Raw genomic sequence first — 14,858 nt, 5'->3', positions numbered from 1 at the left:
CAGTATTAAAGGGAAGGATCCAAAGAAGTTTTAGTAAAAACAGAAAAAAATATATATAAGTTATGCATATAAAACACTTCATTGCAATTTATGGATTTTTCCAAAAGCCCAAGTATACATATGATTTTTGGAACTCAGAAATTAATGTCATACATAAGATTGATTTCCCTCGATCAACCCATAATGTGTTTTTAGCCACAATATACATATAGAAGAGTCTGGCACTTGTGCACAGAGGTCAGGGTGGCGGAACCAGACTAACGGTAGGTGGCATGGAAACTGAGCTTTGTTGCTACGCAGAAGTGAAATCAGTAACATTGCAGACAAATATGACATCTTGATTTTTTTTAATTAGTGCTCCTCTTTCTAAATCACTGTATGTTCTCATTACCAGCGTGCTGGTTATGTGCCCAAATCTGCTAACCTCAGGATCCCCTTCCATCCCCATCACTTAAGCCAAGCCTGAGTTGCCAGGTCTTCCTGGCTCTATCTTCTGTCCTGGTCCTACTCAATCATTCCTACAGGGAACACATCCAAGCTCCTGTTCCATCTTTCTACACCAGCTATAGGAGAGGAAAAAGAATTCTGCATGCAACCCATCTTACTTGTTCCCATTGGAAGTGACTGGTTTCCTTCTTCCCTCTGCTTCTATACTGTGCACTCTGTGCAACTGGGCCCTACTGCAAATGGAATTCCCTTCAGAGAGTAAGAGGAGGGATCTATGTGGTTGTCAACAAGCCTGGAGATTCTTCAGTTGGTGATAAAACCCACTGGAAATAACCAGGGTGAAAGAAAGAAAAGTAAAGAAAAGGAAAGGAAAGAGAAAGGAAAGGAAAGGAAAGGAAAAGAAAAGAAAAGAAAAGAAAAGAAAAGAAAAGAAAAGAAAAGAGGAAAAGAAAAGAAAAGAAAAGAGGAAAAGAAAAGAAAAAGAAAGGAAAGGAAAGGAAAGGATAGAAGAAAAGAAAAGAAAAGAAAAGAAAAGAAAAGAAAAGAAAAGAAAAAAGGAAAAGAAAAGAAAAAAGAAAAGAAAAGAAAGAAAGAAAGAAAAAGAAAGAAAGAAAGAGAAAGAAAGAAAGAAAGAAAGAAAGAAGAAAGAAAGAAAGAAAGAAAGAAAGAAAGAAAGAAAGAAAGAAAGAAAGAAAAACTGGAACATTGTGAATTAATTGACATTCTCTGATGAAAGCCTGTCAGGGTGTAGCCATATATAATGTTTCTGTTCACTTAGTGTCCTGTAAGGATGAAACATTCAAACAAAATCAAGAGTGGGTATATTTATTAACTAAATGTGATAGACTTAAATTTGTTTTTTTGATTTCAACACTTGTTTTGGAAAAACATCCTTGAATTTATCGGTCCACTTTCCTTAGTGGATAGAGCATAAAAAGAAAATTGAAAATGTTCTTTGTTCATGGGAGAACTTGCTGGTTCCTACGTTGTTCAAATCTTCCGTTCTTCTACTTCCCTCTACTGAGTCTTAGAAATGTGGAGAAGGTTGTGCATAATCTGTTACTTCTAGAACTTGCCTGAATACCTTCTTAAATCTCTCCTGTGAGATCACCCTGAGAGAAAGGCGCACAGGGTATTCCAACTAATCAAGACTTTATTGTGCAACTGGACTTCTCCAAACTGGAAAATAATGATACTTGACGTAGGGAATACAACTGAGCAAATCCTACGGCTCCTTCTCCAATCCCCTTAGGTGTGACCCTTTAAGCAGAAGCATTTGAGTAAAATTTTCTCTTCTGCTTTAGCGCCATATCAATATAATGCAATTCTAGGGCCGGTATGTGTTTTAGATGCTTCTGGAAACCCTCTTGCCTGATTTAGGGTTGGTAAATAAAATTCAAGGTCATGTGTGCCCTTGCTGTCCAATTAAAGTCACCAGGAGAAAATAGAATCTACCCTTGGATACCTTATTTTAGTGTTTGCCAACTACAAACCAACAGCTTAAAAATGTCACCCACTCAGTGGAGATATTTAATTTATGCTATAACTTCCTGTTTTTGATGGTAGCTTTTATGCTGCTTTTACAACTTAAACACCTAAAATGACAAGCTGGTGAGTCAGAAGTTAAACTGGATGAGTTCAGGTACCATGTGTCCTTCCCCTATTTCAGGCCACTGTTCTGTTCTCCTCATTTCCTCCTTGAGCCCGGCTCCCTTTAATTCCTCCATGGGTCTCCATTCAGTCACCCTATGACAGCACCAGCCGTCTCTCACTGCCTCCTACTTTCCACCCCTGTCCCTTACAGACTGTTCCAGCCCAGGAGTTTCCTCCGATTTCTTGTTTTAAAACCACTGTATTCAGGTATGACTGACATACGAAAAGCTGTGGAGAATATTTACATATTACATTCAATTAAAAAAAAGAACCCTCAGTGTGTTTGGAGATAACACATCCATGGAACCATCGCACATATTGTCTGCGTGGTAAGAGCACTTACCCCAGGATCCATCCTCTAAAAATTTGAACTGTGTACTATTGTTAACTATAGGCACTGGGTTGTATCTATTTCCTGAATTTATTTATCTTACATAACCTCTAGTCATCACCTCCTCCACCTCTCATCTTCCTCTCCCCCAATCCCTGGTAATCATCACTTTGTTCTCTACTTCGAGGAGTTTGACTATTTTAGATCCCACATATAAGTGACATCATACATTGTTTGCTTTTCCGCATCTGGTTTACTCCATTTAGCATCCTCTCCAGGTGCATCCATGTTGTCACAATGGCAGGTTTTGTTTTTTTCTGTAAAGTTGAAATAATATTATGTTTATGTACCCTCTTTTCTTTATCCATTTGTCTGTTGATGGACATTTAGATTGTTTCCATATCATAGCTCTTGTGAATAGTGCCATAATGTGCATGTAAGTGCGTATATTTCTTCTAGATCCTAATTTCAATTCTTTGGTGAAAATACCCAGAACTGGCACTGCTGAATCATATGATAGTTTAAATTTAAAATTTTAAAAATTTTAAGGATCTTCCGTACTGTTTCCCTTAATGGCTGTATTAATTTATATTCCCACCAACAGTGCACCAGGATTTCCTATATTTCGTATCCTCACTAATGCTTTTTTTAAATAATAGCTACCTTAACAGGTGTAGATGACATCTCATTGTCATTTTGATAACTATTTCCCTTATAATTAGTGATGTTCACCTTTTCATATACCAGTTGGCCATTTGTATGTTTTTTTTCAATACCACCTATTAGGTGTTTTGTCTATTTTTAAAATTATTTTGTCTTTGCTATTAGAAATACGGTTTACAAGTATTCCCTCCCATCCCAAAGGTTTCCTTTAACTTTGTTATTTCCATTGTAGTTTGATGTATTCCCTTTTGTTTATTTCTGCTTTTGTGGACAAAAAAAATCATTGTAAAGGCCAGTGTGAAGAAGCTTTCTCCCTGTATTTTCTTCCAGAAAGTTTATGGCTTCAGGTCTTATTTTTTTAATCCATCTTTAGATGGTTTTTGCATGTAGTATAAGAAAAGAGTCCAATTTCCTTCTCTTGCATGTAGATATGAGTGCAGTTTTCCTAAAACTACTGAAGAGTAGTATCCTTTCCATCTTGTGTATTTTTGGCACTGTTCTTGAAGACTGTGTATGTGTGAGTTTATTTCTGCACTCTCTCTTCTGCTCCATTGGTCTATGTTTTTATGCCACTTTCATACTGTTTTGATTACTATAGCCTTGCAATATCGTGTGAAATCAGGAAGTTTAATGCCTCCAGCTTTATTCTTCTTCCTTAGGATTCCTTCGGATATTCACAGTCTTGTGTTTCTATATGAATTTTAGAACTTTTCCCTATTTCTATGAAAAATGCCATTGGGATTTTGATACAGACTGCATTGAATTTGTATTGAATCACAATAGTAGCATGGATATATTAATAATATTAATTTTTCCAGTTGATGAACACAAGGTATCTTTTCATTTGTTATTTGTCTTCTTCAATTTCCTTTAACTATGTTTTATAGTTTTTTTAAAGATGTTTTATAGTTTTTAGTGTACATAGTTTTCAAGGTTAAATTTATTTTCAAGTAATTTTTGCTGATACTATTGCAAGCAATTGTTGTTTGCCTATACAGAAATACAACTAATGTTATTAGTTTTGTATTATGCAATTTTACTAAATTCATTTATTAGTTTTGACAGTTTTTTTGGTAGAGTCTTTAGGGGTTTCTACATAGAAGATCATGTCATCTGCATACAGACAGTTTTACCTCTTTTCCATTTGGATTCATTTCTTTGTATTTCCTAGTTTCTCTGGCTAGAGCTTTCTCATATGTATTCTTAACCTCCTGAAATGTTAAAGCTCAAGAGGTCAGACTGACTGAAAACACACACACTAGTATTTACTGAGCATTTTCTAGATTCTAGGTACAAAGTAAGTACTTTATCTACATTGTTTATTTTAATCCCCACCCTAATTTATGTACATTTTATAGATAAAGAAAAACTTAAAAAGCTTGCGTAATTTGCCCGAAGAGCTAGAAAGTATGAACTCATATTGAAATCCAATGCTCTTGGAGTGCCTGGGTGGCTCAGTTGGTTAAGCACCTGCCTTCAGCTTAGGTCATGATCTCAGGGTCCAGGGATGGAGCCCTGCATCTTGCTCCCTGCTCAACAGGGAGTCTGCTTCTCCCTCTGCCCTTCTCCCTTCTCCTTCTCCCTCTCTTGATCACTGTTTCTCAAATAAATAAATAAAATCTTTTTAAAAAGACACAAATCCAATGTTCTTATTTCTAAGCATATATCCTTAATTATTCTATGAAGCTACTAATAAAAAGGAACCCTCAGCTAAGGGGCAGAGTGTGTAGTCTCCAGACTGGAAAAGTTGAAGATCACACAATGGACCTGACCTAATTACAGGTTTGTGTTCAGACACATGAAAGTTAACTTTCAAACTCTCCCCATAATTCTATTTCTGACATATCTGCTCATGTCTATTGATCTAGGCAATTCCACATTTAAAGTTTTATTTCTTTTGTTAAAGTGTTGTTGCCTAAATGAAAATTTCTCTGAGAGTATCACATTCAACTCAAAAAAAAATCTATTTGCACCTGTATATGACAGGTGCAACTTCCCAAGTGAGGATTACAATGGGAAGAGTCAGAATGGAGAGAATATGAGGACACTAGTCAGTAAGTAAAAGGAGAAATTACCTGGAAAAGGATGAAGGAATGGGGAAATGAGGACTTACTGTAAAAAGAAGGGTATACCAGTAGGCATATGCTATTGCGCATTTTGGCTTTGCCCCAATTCTAAATTTGCATGCTGCACTAAAAAATAAACTGAAATACATTAATTTAGGATCCTCTCACTCAATTATTTCAATATGTAAGTGAGATATAGCTGAGGTGTCTTTGGTTTATAAAAATAACTACTTGTATATAGAAAGCAAGACAGTTATTTCAAACTGCATATGTATCATATGCGATGTATATGCATAAATTATTTAAATATTGGCTTTTCCAGATGTCCACATAACCACTGAATAAACATTCTGAAAATACTTTAAAAATATTGAGGGTTAAAATTAAGTATGTATCCAGAATGCCTGGGTTGTTTAGTAGTTGAGTGTCTGCTTTTGGCTGAGGGTTTGATCCCAGAGTCCTCGGATCAAATCCCACATCAGGCTCCCCACAGAGAGCCTGCTTCTCCCTCTGCCTGTGTCTCTGCCTCTCTCTCTGTGTTTCTCATGAATAAATAAAATCTTTAAAAAATCTTTTAAAAAATTAAGTATGTATCCAATTGATTCTTTGGGCTGCAGAATGTATTTATGAGCCAGAAGTGGATATAGCTGGTAGCTTTGCATATATGAGGAATGTGTGAAGAAGTTACCTGGTAGCTATAAGGCTGCTGTTACAGCCTTATTTTATTATTACCAACATTGTAACAGAGTACTTAGAAACTTTATTGCTCAGTTATATGTTCATTAATTCAGTCAACAAATATTTATTAACCAATTATTTTAGTGCCTTCTCAAGGAGCCCATTTGGTCATCATTAGTCTAGCAAATAGATATACTTCATGATAGTGTGACTAAGAGTACATTAGGAGGTTATTTTAGCTAAGGGACTCAGAGATATAGAAACTAATACTGAACCAATCATTTTGCAAGATGCTGGTAGAGAGGATACAAACGGGCAATGGCCAGTAAAGTATGTAAATTAATTCTCAGTTTTCATAAGATAGTTATTCCTCAACTCCCAACACAGAGTCATGGTCTAGACCACACAGAGGATTCATTTTTCCTATTGATAAGTCAGGGCAAAGAGGCAGGAGACAAGAACCTCTGAAGTAGAAGAAACCTATTTCATCTATTTTTATTCAGGGCTTTAAAGCAAGTCTTGGATCACATCATGCCAGAGCGGTGAAAGGGACTACCACCAGTGTCAGAAGAAAGGGAGTAAGAGAACCGAGTACTTGAAATAGCTCCTTTATTTATATCAGTGAATCTCTAACTGTAAAAAAGATGACCCAAACAGGGGTCAGGAGCATTCCTCTTCTTTCAAGGAAGAACACAGCACCATGCGTTGGCACATGCTTTCCCATTGTACCATGGTGTGCACTATTCACACAATGCTAGACCAGATATTCCCTGAAAGCAGAGAATATAGTAATGTCTTCAAAATACATAGATGATGTGGTTCTTACTCCAGGAACAACATTAGTGAGCAACTAAAACACAAGGAAAGGTAGAATTTGGGGTCAAAAATTCATTAATAATCATTCAATCCTACTTCAGAAAGGTGAAGAAATTTCCCAAATATCAAAGCTCTTCAGTGACAAAGATTCAGAGAAGACCAAAGATGGTGTTTCTACAGCAAGGCCCATTGCATTAGAACACAGGTTGGGCTGGACTTCCAAAGGCAGCAGGTAAGTCCCCCATGCAAGCTGATAAATGCAAGGCTTTACTCAAGCTTAGAATTTTGATGGCTTTATATGTACTACATCAACCAATCTTTGAGTTAAAAATCGGTATGAGTGGAGTGTCTGCCTTTGGCTCAGGGCGTGATCCTGGAGTTGTGGGATTCAGTACCACATCAGGCTCCCTGCATGGAGCCTGCTTCTCCCTCTGCCTGTGTCTCTGCCTCTCTTTCTCTGTCTCTCATGAATAAATAAATTTTTTAAAATCTTAAAAAAAAAGAATTTGCTACATAGCTGACTTTCAGAGACTTTGTTTCAAATAGAGATGAATCTTAGCATAAATCTTCTATAAGTGGTTGGGATGCCACTGAGATTCTCCCCATATTCAATATCCAAACCATCCTATGTCAACTATGCCTTCATGTTGAAGTCAAAATAAAGATACAATTTTGGACTACATAGTAAAATCAGTAAGAACTTCAAGGGTTTGTTAAAATTGAAGAGTTATGCTCAGTGAGGTAGAGGTAAGGAGCATTACAATCCTTGATTAGGGCTTAGTGGCAACCTCAGGGCTCTGCGTTTCTGCATCATTGATTCTGAACCTTGGCCACACAACAAAACCACCTGAGACGCTTTTGAAAATCCCAATGCCCAGGCTGTGTCCCGGATAAGGAGATCAAACTCTCTGAGGATGGGGTCCAGCTTCAGTATTTTTCAAAGGCCCTCAGGTGATTCTATGAGCAACTAACATTCAGAACCACAGTTAAAACTAGTAGTTTTAGATGATTACAGCTGCCTAAGCGCTATGACTCAAAGTGGGGGGAAATGGTCTAGGACTACTGTCACTGGTGATCATTTCTCTTACAATATTGTTTCCAATATTTGAAACTTAAGAATGCTTTAAAGGATGCTCTCAACCACAGCACATTACATAGATTATGAACTTTACTTAACCCAAGGAAAGTGGAGCAAAGTTCACATGTGAAGAAAGAAATCCTAGTTCTCATATTAAAATAATAGTATACATATTTGTAGTCAACCTCTATTTAATTTCCATGCATGATTAAACTGATCTTATTGTAGAATATTCCAGAATATCTGCAGTTAGTGGGCCCTTCTACAGAGTGGGGCACCTCTGCTCCCATCAGCTAAGATACATACTTGTAAGAAACTAGTCCTGTTTGTTCCTTCCTACTAATACCCATTATACCTATTACCCTAATTAATTTTATATTTAATAAACAAAAAACAATGTATATGTGTGCAAACGGAATATTTTTCTATGAAACTAAAATACTTAGAAAAACTTGATGAGGACAAATCACTAATATATGTTATTGATTATATATTCTAAAATATATTTAATCTCACTACCTATATTTATATATACTTATATATTTATATTATTTATATATTGCACATACACACACATATATATATGTATATATATATATATGTAAAATATGCCAGACAAATTCAAAGGCTTTTTTAAATTAATCAAATGTTAGTTGAAATCATGAATGAGAAACAAAGTCTTCTATTATAGTGGGAGAGTAAAGGATGAGTACGGGCCAAGGATTTTGTCAGAAATCATGCTTTCCTTTCTAGTGTAAGTGAAGATATTTTCACTGAAGCTCTTTCTAAACAGATAGGCAGAGGGATAAGAGCACAGTCTTGGAAATCAGACAATTTAATTTCCTATGACTACTCTGATACTGACTAGCTCTGTCATCTGGGAAAGTTATATGCCCTCCCTGCATCTCACACATCTTACTTTAACATAAGCTTAATAAATGGACAATGAGCAGTTAACTAATGAGATATATAGAGAAGAGTATATGATACAGTTAACAGGTTGGACCCTGGACTCAGATTTTAGTTTAAATCCCTGTTACGACATTTATTAGCTTTGTAACCCTGGGCAAATTTCTGAAATCTTTTGAGCCTCTTCCGTAAAGAAGGACTTCTAGAAAAACCATAATGTACCTTTAAGGTTTTTGCAGGATTAAATAAAACAATGCATATAAAGCACTTAGAGTCTCGTCAGGGACTTAGTAAGCACCAGACAAATGTTAATTATTATCACTGTCAATAACATTCGGCACCTAATAAGTGCTTAGGGTGTTACACAATTAGCAGCTACTGCAATTATTAACATTATCATTAAAATTATTCTTTTGCCCTGGTTTTAAGAAAAGACACTGGGGTAATTTGTAATATACTGTAGAAATTCCATTTGCTTTGACTCACCTCCTCCATAAAGGGAAATGCTAAGGTCCTGCACTAAATAAGAGTTTAAGCAATTAATAGTGTGGCCTTTTGAGTTCTGTGAAGACAATCCTATTACAGTATTTAAGATGAGCCTACTGAGTAATGGCTGAGGAGTTTTTATCTAGCTAAATGCTCTGTGATTAAAGCCATTATATCTTTGAGCTAAATTGACAGTAAGGAGATTCTGATTTAAAGGCACAGGTTTGTGATAACTGGATGCCAGAGTTTAGAAAAAACAATGGAAAGTAATTGCAAGGGAGGTAGCATAGAAGAGAGAACTTGAATACACCTATTTCTTTTTAGAAGTGTGACAAAAATTTGAATTCCCACCTATAACAAAATTTAAATATTACATAAATTTTCCAACTCCCTTAAATCCCCCCTTTCTCCCCCAACTTCGGTGAATTCTTACTCATCCATCAAGACCCAGCTTTCATTTTACTTGACCTCCTTTCTGTCATAGTATGAAGTAATCAAAACTCTCCTTTTTCTCCAAGAAATAAAGTCATTCAAAATTAATTAGATTTAATAATAAAATCCAACATAGCTTTGGAAATCATTTTTTAAAAGATGAATTATCAAAAAACTTGACATGGATGGAGCTAGAGAGCATACTGCTAGCAAAATAAGTCAGAGAAAGGTAAATAACATATGGCTTCACTTGTATGTGGAATTTAAAAAACAAAACAAGCAAAGAAAAAGAGAGACAGATAGACAAACCAAGAAGTGGACTTAACTATAGAGAAAACTGATATTTACCAGAGGAGTGGTGAGTAGTGGGATAGGTTAAATAAGTAATGAGGCCTAAGAGATGTTCTTGTGATAAGCACCAAATGATGTATGGAATTGTTGAATCACTATATTGTACACCTAAAAATAATATAACATGGTATTTTAACTACACTGGAAATTACAATAAAATATTTTTTTAAATGGAAAGAACAACATAATACTAAACAGCAAATGGGGTCAATGAAAGAGTCAAAGGAAAAATTTAAAAAATATGTGGAAATAAATGAAAATACAACTGCCCAAAATCTTTGGGATGCAGTGAAAGCATTGCCAAGTTAGGCCTACCCACCCCCACCCAAAACAAGAAAAAGCTCAAATAACCTAACCTGATACCTAAGGAAACTAGAAAAGAGCAAACAAATCTCAAGATAAATAGAAAGAAGGAAATAATAAATATCAGACCAGAAATAAATGGCATGATGACCAAAAAAAGAAAAGAAAAGAAAGAAAGAAAGAGAGAAGAAAGAAAGAAAGAAAGAAAGAAAGAAAGAAAGAAAGAAAGAAAGAAAGAAAGAAAGAAAGAAAGAAAGAAAAAAGAAAAACAAAAGAAAAAATCAGTAAATCCAAGAGCTGGTTATCTGAAGAAATAAACAAAATTAATAAACCCTTAGTCAGACTCATCAAGGAAAAGATCCAAATAAATAAAATCAGGAATGAGAGGAGAAGTAAAATCTGACACCACAGAAATACAAAGCAATGTGAGAAATTATTGTGAAAAATTTGTATAAATAAATTGGACAATCTAGAAGGAATAAACTACTAGAAATAGAAAATCTGAACAGACTAATTACTCATAGCAAATAGAAGTGGTAATCAAAAAATTACCAAAAAATAAAAGTCCAGGACTAGATGGATACCCATGTGAATTCTATCTATATTTTCAATTTGCTTGACTTAGAGACTTCCAAAAAGGATGGCAGAGTCAGGGGATCCTAGGCTTACTTCACCTCACAGATACACCTAGGTAACACATTAGTGTAAATAAACTAGAAAACCACCCAAAGACTAGCAGAATAGTCTCCTTATAACTAATCATAGAGAAAAGGCCACATTAAAAATGGCAGGAAGGTCAGAAACATGGTTGGGAACCAAAGTGACCTGTGAGACTATCTGCAGTGGAGAGCAATACTGTAAGCATGGAGAAGGGAGAGGAATAAACTGCACGCCAGGCACCACAGGCATGGAGGACCTTCACTGGGAAGATGAATCACCATAACATCTGGCTTTGAAACCCAGACAGACTTAACATGGTAAGTTTTTACAACCAGCAGGGCTTAACTGGAATTTTAAAAATCAGCTGGCTCTGCTCTGGAAGAGCCTGGAGGGTCATGAGAAACCGAGTCCCTGCCTTTAAAGAGATGGCATAACAAACAGCTCCACTGATATACAATTATAGAAGCAGCAGTTTGAAAAAACACCTGGGTATACAAGAAAGACATTTATTTACTAATCTCAGAATGTGTGCTAGAGGGGCAGGGATCTTTAGGAGACTTCTCCAAGAACAAAAGCTGGTAGGTACCATTTCTCTCCTTAGCCTGCCAGCCCTATACGTGCAAACACTTGCAGGAACTAGCTCAGTCTGAACACCTACCTTGTGAACAGCACAACCTGCCTCCCTTGTACTCCTGCAGAGTTGTACCTCCAACCCACCTTCAGCAAGGTGTGACATGTCTCCTCCCACAGCAGAGCAGGGCAAACTTTGTGAACACCAAGTGCCCCACCCCCATGCTCTTCTTTAGACTTCTCCCTCCAACCTGCCTTTTGACTCTGGCAGGAGTCCATCCAAAGCAGTGCCACAAGTCTGGCATTGTGCAAGCAGCCTCAGCAAGGGTCAGCACCACTCCAAAGTGACTTATGCCACAGAGAGTGAGGAGAATAACCATACATACCAGCTCAACTGCAGCCCCAGCAACAGCCTGGGAGCACACATCTGGTCTGACTGCAGGCCCCAAATTCCAACAAACCTCCATGGAGCCAGCACAGGTAGATGCCCTGCAGTTTGGTGCTACCACAGCTCTGGCCAATGCTTGGTTTGACTCAACTCAAGCCCAACGCCAGACTGGACTGATTACAAAACTGATTACAGAGAACAAATAACAAACAAATAACTCAATAAATGAAATTAAAAATACATGGGATGTAATAAGTAGTAGACTAGAGGAATGGATCAGACACCTGGAGGATAGAGTAATGGAAATCCATTAGTCTGAACAGGAGAAAGAAAAAAGTTAATAAAAAAAAATGAGAATAAACTAAGGAACCTTAGCAACAGTCAATCATAACACCATTCACACTATAGGGATCCCAGAAGGAGAAGAAAGAGAAAAGGAGCAGAAAATGTATTTGAATAAATAATAATTGAACCCTTCCCTAATCTAGGGAAGCAAATAGATAACCAGATCCAGAATGCACAAAGAGCCTCCAATAAAATCAACTTCTTTGAGGGCCATAATAAAACACATAGTAATTAAAAAGGTAAAAAAGTAGTCATAAATATAAAATTTTTAAAGCATCAAGAGAAAATAAAGCAGTTACATAAAAGGGAAACCCCATAAGGTGATCAGCTAAATTTTCAACAGAAACTGCAGGCTAGAAGAAAGTGTCAGGATATGTACAAAGTGCTGAAAGAAAAAAATCTGCAGCCAAGAGTACTCTGTACAGTAAGGCTATATTCAGAATAGGAGGAGAGAGAAAGAGATTCCCAGAAAAACAAAAGTTGAAGGAATTTAAGATGAATAATCTAGCCCTACAAGAAGTGTTAAAGGAAACTCTTTAAATAGAAAGGAAAGAACTGTAAGTAGAAATTTAAAAAGAAGGAAACACAAGAAAGGTAAAAATAAGTATATCTATAAAAATCATCAAAGGATTCATAAAATAAAAGGCTGTAAAATATTACACCATATACCTAAAATGTGGCAACAAGAGTAAAGAATGGGCTTAAATTTAAGCAATCATCAGCTTCATATAGACTAAGAGAGCAAGAGAATAAACAGAGGAGAACTACAAAACAACCATGCAACAAAATGACAATAAGCAAATCTTATCAATAAGTGCTTTGAATGTAAATAGCATTACTTTGAATGTAATCAGAATAAATGCTTCAATCAAAACACAGAGGGTAAAGGAATGGATAAAAGCAAGATCTGTCTATATGCTGCCTACAAGAAACTCACTTCAAGCCTAAAGACACAACTAGATTGAAAGTGAAGGAATGGAAAAGCATTTATCATGCAAATCAGGTGAAAAGAAAGCCAAAGTAGCAATACCTATATCAGACAAAATAGACTACAGCTACATAATCATAAAGGGAACAATTCAAGAATGATTATAACAATTGTAAATATTTATGCACCCAACATCGGAGTGGCCAAATACACAAAGCAGCTAATAACATAAAGGAAGTAATCGATAGTAATACAATAATAGTAGGGAACCCAAACACCCCACTTACATCAATGGATAGATCTTCCAAACAGAAAATCAACAAAGAAACAATGACTTTGAGTGACACATTGGGCCAGATGGATCTAACAGATATATTCAGAACATTCCATCTTCAAACAGCAGAAAACACATTCTTCTCAAGTGAACATGGAATATTCTCCAGGATAGATCACAGACTATAAAACAAGTCTCAACAAATTAAAAAAAAAAAAAATGAAGTCATGCCATACATCTTTCCTGACCACAATGCTATGAAACTAAAAATCAACCACAAGAAAAATATCTGGAAAAAAACCACAAATACATAGAGGTTAAGTAACATGCTACTAAATAATGAGTGAGTCAACCAAGAAATTGACGAGGAAATTAAAATAAAATATGGAGACAGATAGAAATGAGAACACAATAGTTCCAAATCTTTGGGATGCAGCAAAAGCAGTCCTAGGAGGAAAGTTTATTCCAATACAGAAATACCTTAAAACGCAAGAAAAATCTCACACAAACTAACCTCACACCCAAAGGCTCTAGATAGGACAAAGTCCCAAACAAGAAGGAAGGAAATAATACATTAGAAGAGAAATAAATGAAATAGAAAAAAATACAACATGGGATCCCTGGGTGGCGCAGTGGTTTGGCGCTTGCCTTTGGCCCAGGGCGCGATCCTGGAGACCCGGGATCGAATCCCACATCAGGCTCCCGGTGCATGGAGCCTGCTTCTCCCTCTGCCTATGTCTCTGCCTCTCTCTCTCTCTCTCTCTCTCTCTCTCTCTCTCTGTGACTATCATAAATAAATAAAAATTAAAAAAAAAAAGAAAAAAAAAAAAAGAAAAAATACAACAGAATAATCAAACTAGGAGCTGATTCTTTGAAAAGATAAAAAAATTGATTAACCTTTAGCCAGATTCTATCAGAGAGAAAAACAGATGGAATAGTGGGGTGACTCAAAATCAAAAATAGGAGAACATTCACACCACAGAAATACAAAGGATTATAAAAGAATATTATGAAAAAATATATGCCAACAAATTGGACAAACTAAAATAAGTAGCTAGAAACATAACCTTGCAAAACTGAATCAAGAAAGAGAACATTTGAACAAACTAATGATCAACAATGAAATTGAATCAAGCATCAAAAAATTCCCAACAAACAAAAATCCAAGACTTGACATCTTCACAAGTAAATTACACCAAACATTTAAAGAAGGATTAATCTATTCTCAAATTATCCCCAAAAATGGAAAAGGAAGGAATACTTCCAAATTCATTTGATGAGGGCAGCATAACCTAATACCAAAATCAGACAAAGGTGCAACAAAAAAAGGTAATTATAAACCAATATCCCTGATGAATATAGAAGTAAAAATCCTCAACAATATACTAGCAAACCAAATCCAAAAATACATTTAAAAAATCATTCACCATGACCAAGCGGGGCTTATTCCTGGGATGTGAGGGTGGTTCAATATTCATAA

The 14,858-nt window shown here is 36.0% G+C and overlaps 1 pseudogene; it reads left to right on the top strand.

The window, feature by feature from the left end:
* LOC121476925 overlaps nucleotides 1–14,858 on the top strand; it is a 117,056-nt pseudogene that overhangs the window by 23,887 nt on the left and 78,311 nt on the right.

Source organism: Vulpes lagopus, chromosome 16 (assembly GCF_018345385.1).
Source record: "Vulpes lagopus strain Blue_001 chromosome 16, ASM1834538v1, whole genome shotgun sequence".
Lineage (NCBI taxonomy): Eukaryota > Metazoa > Chordata > Mammalia > Carnivora > Canidae > Vulpes > Vulpes lagopus.
The sequence above is the reverse complement of the archived record's forward strand: the minus strand, read 5'-3'. Positions and strand labels throughout refer to the sequence as shown.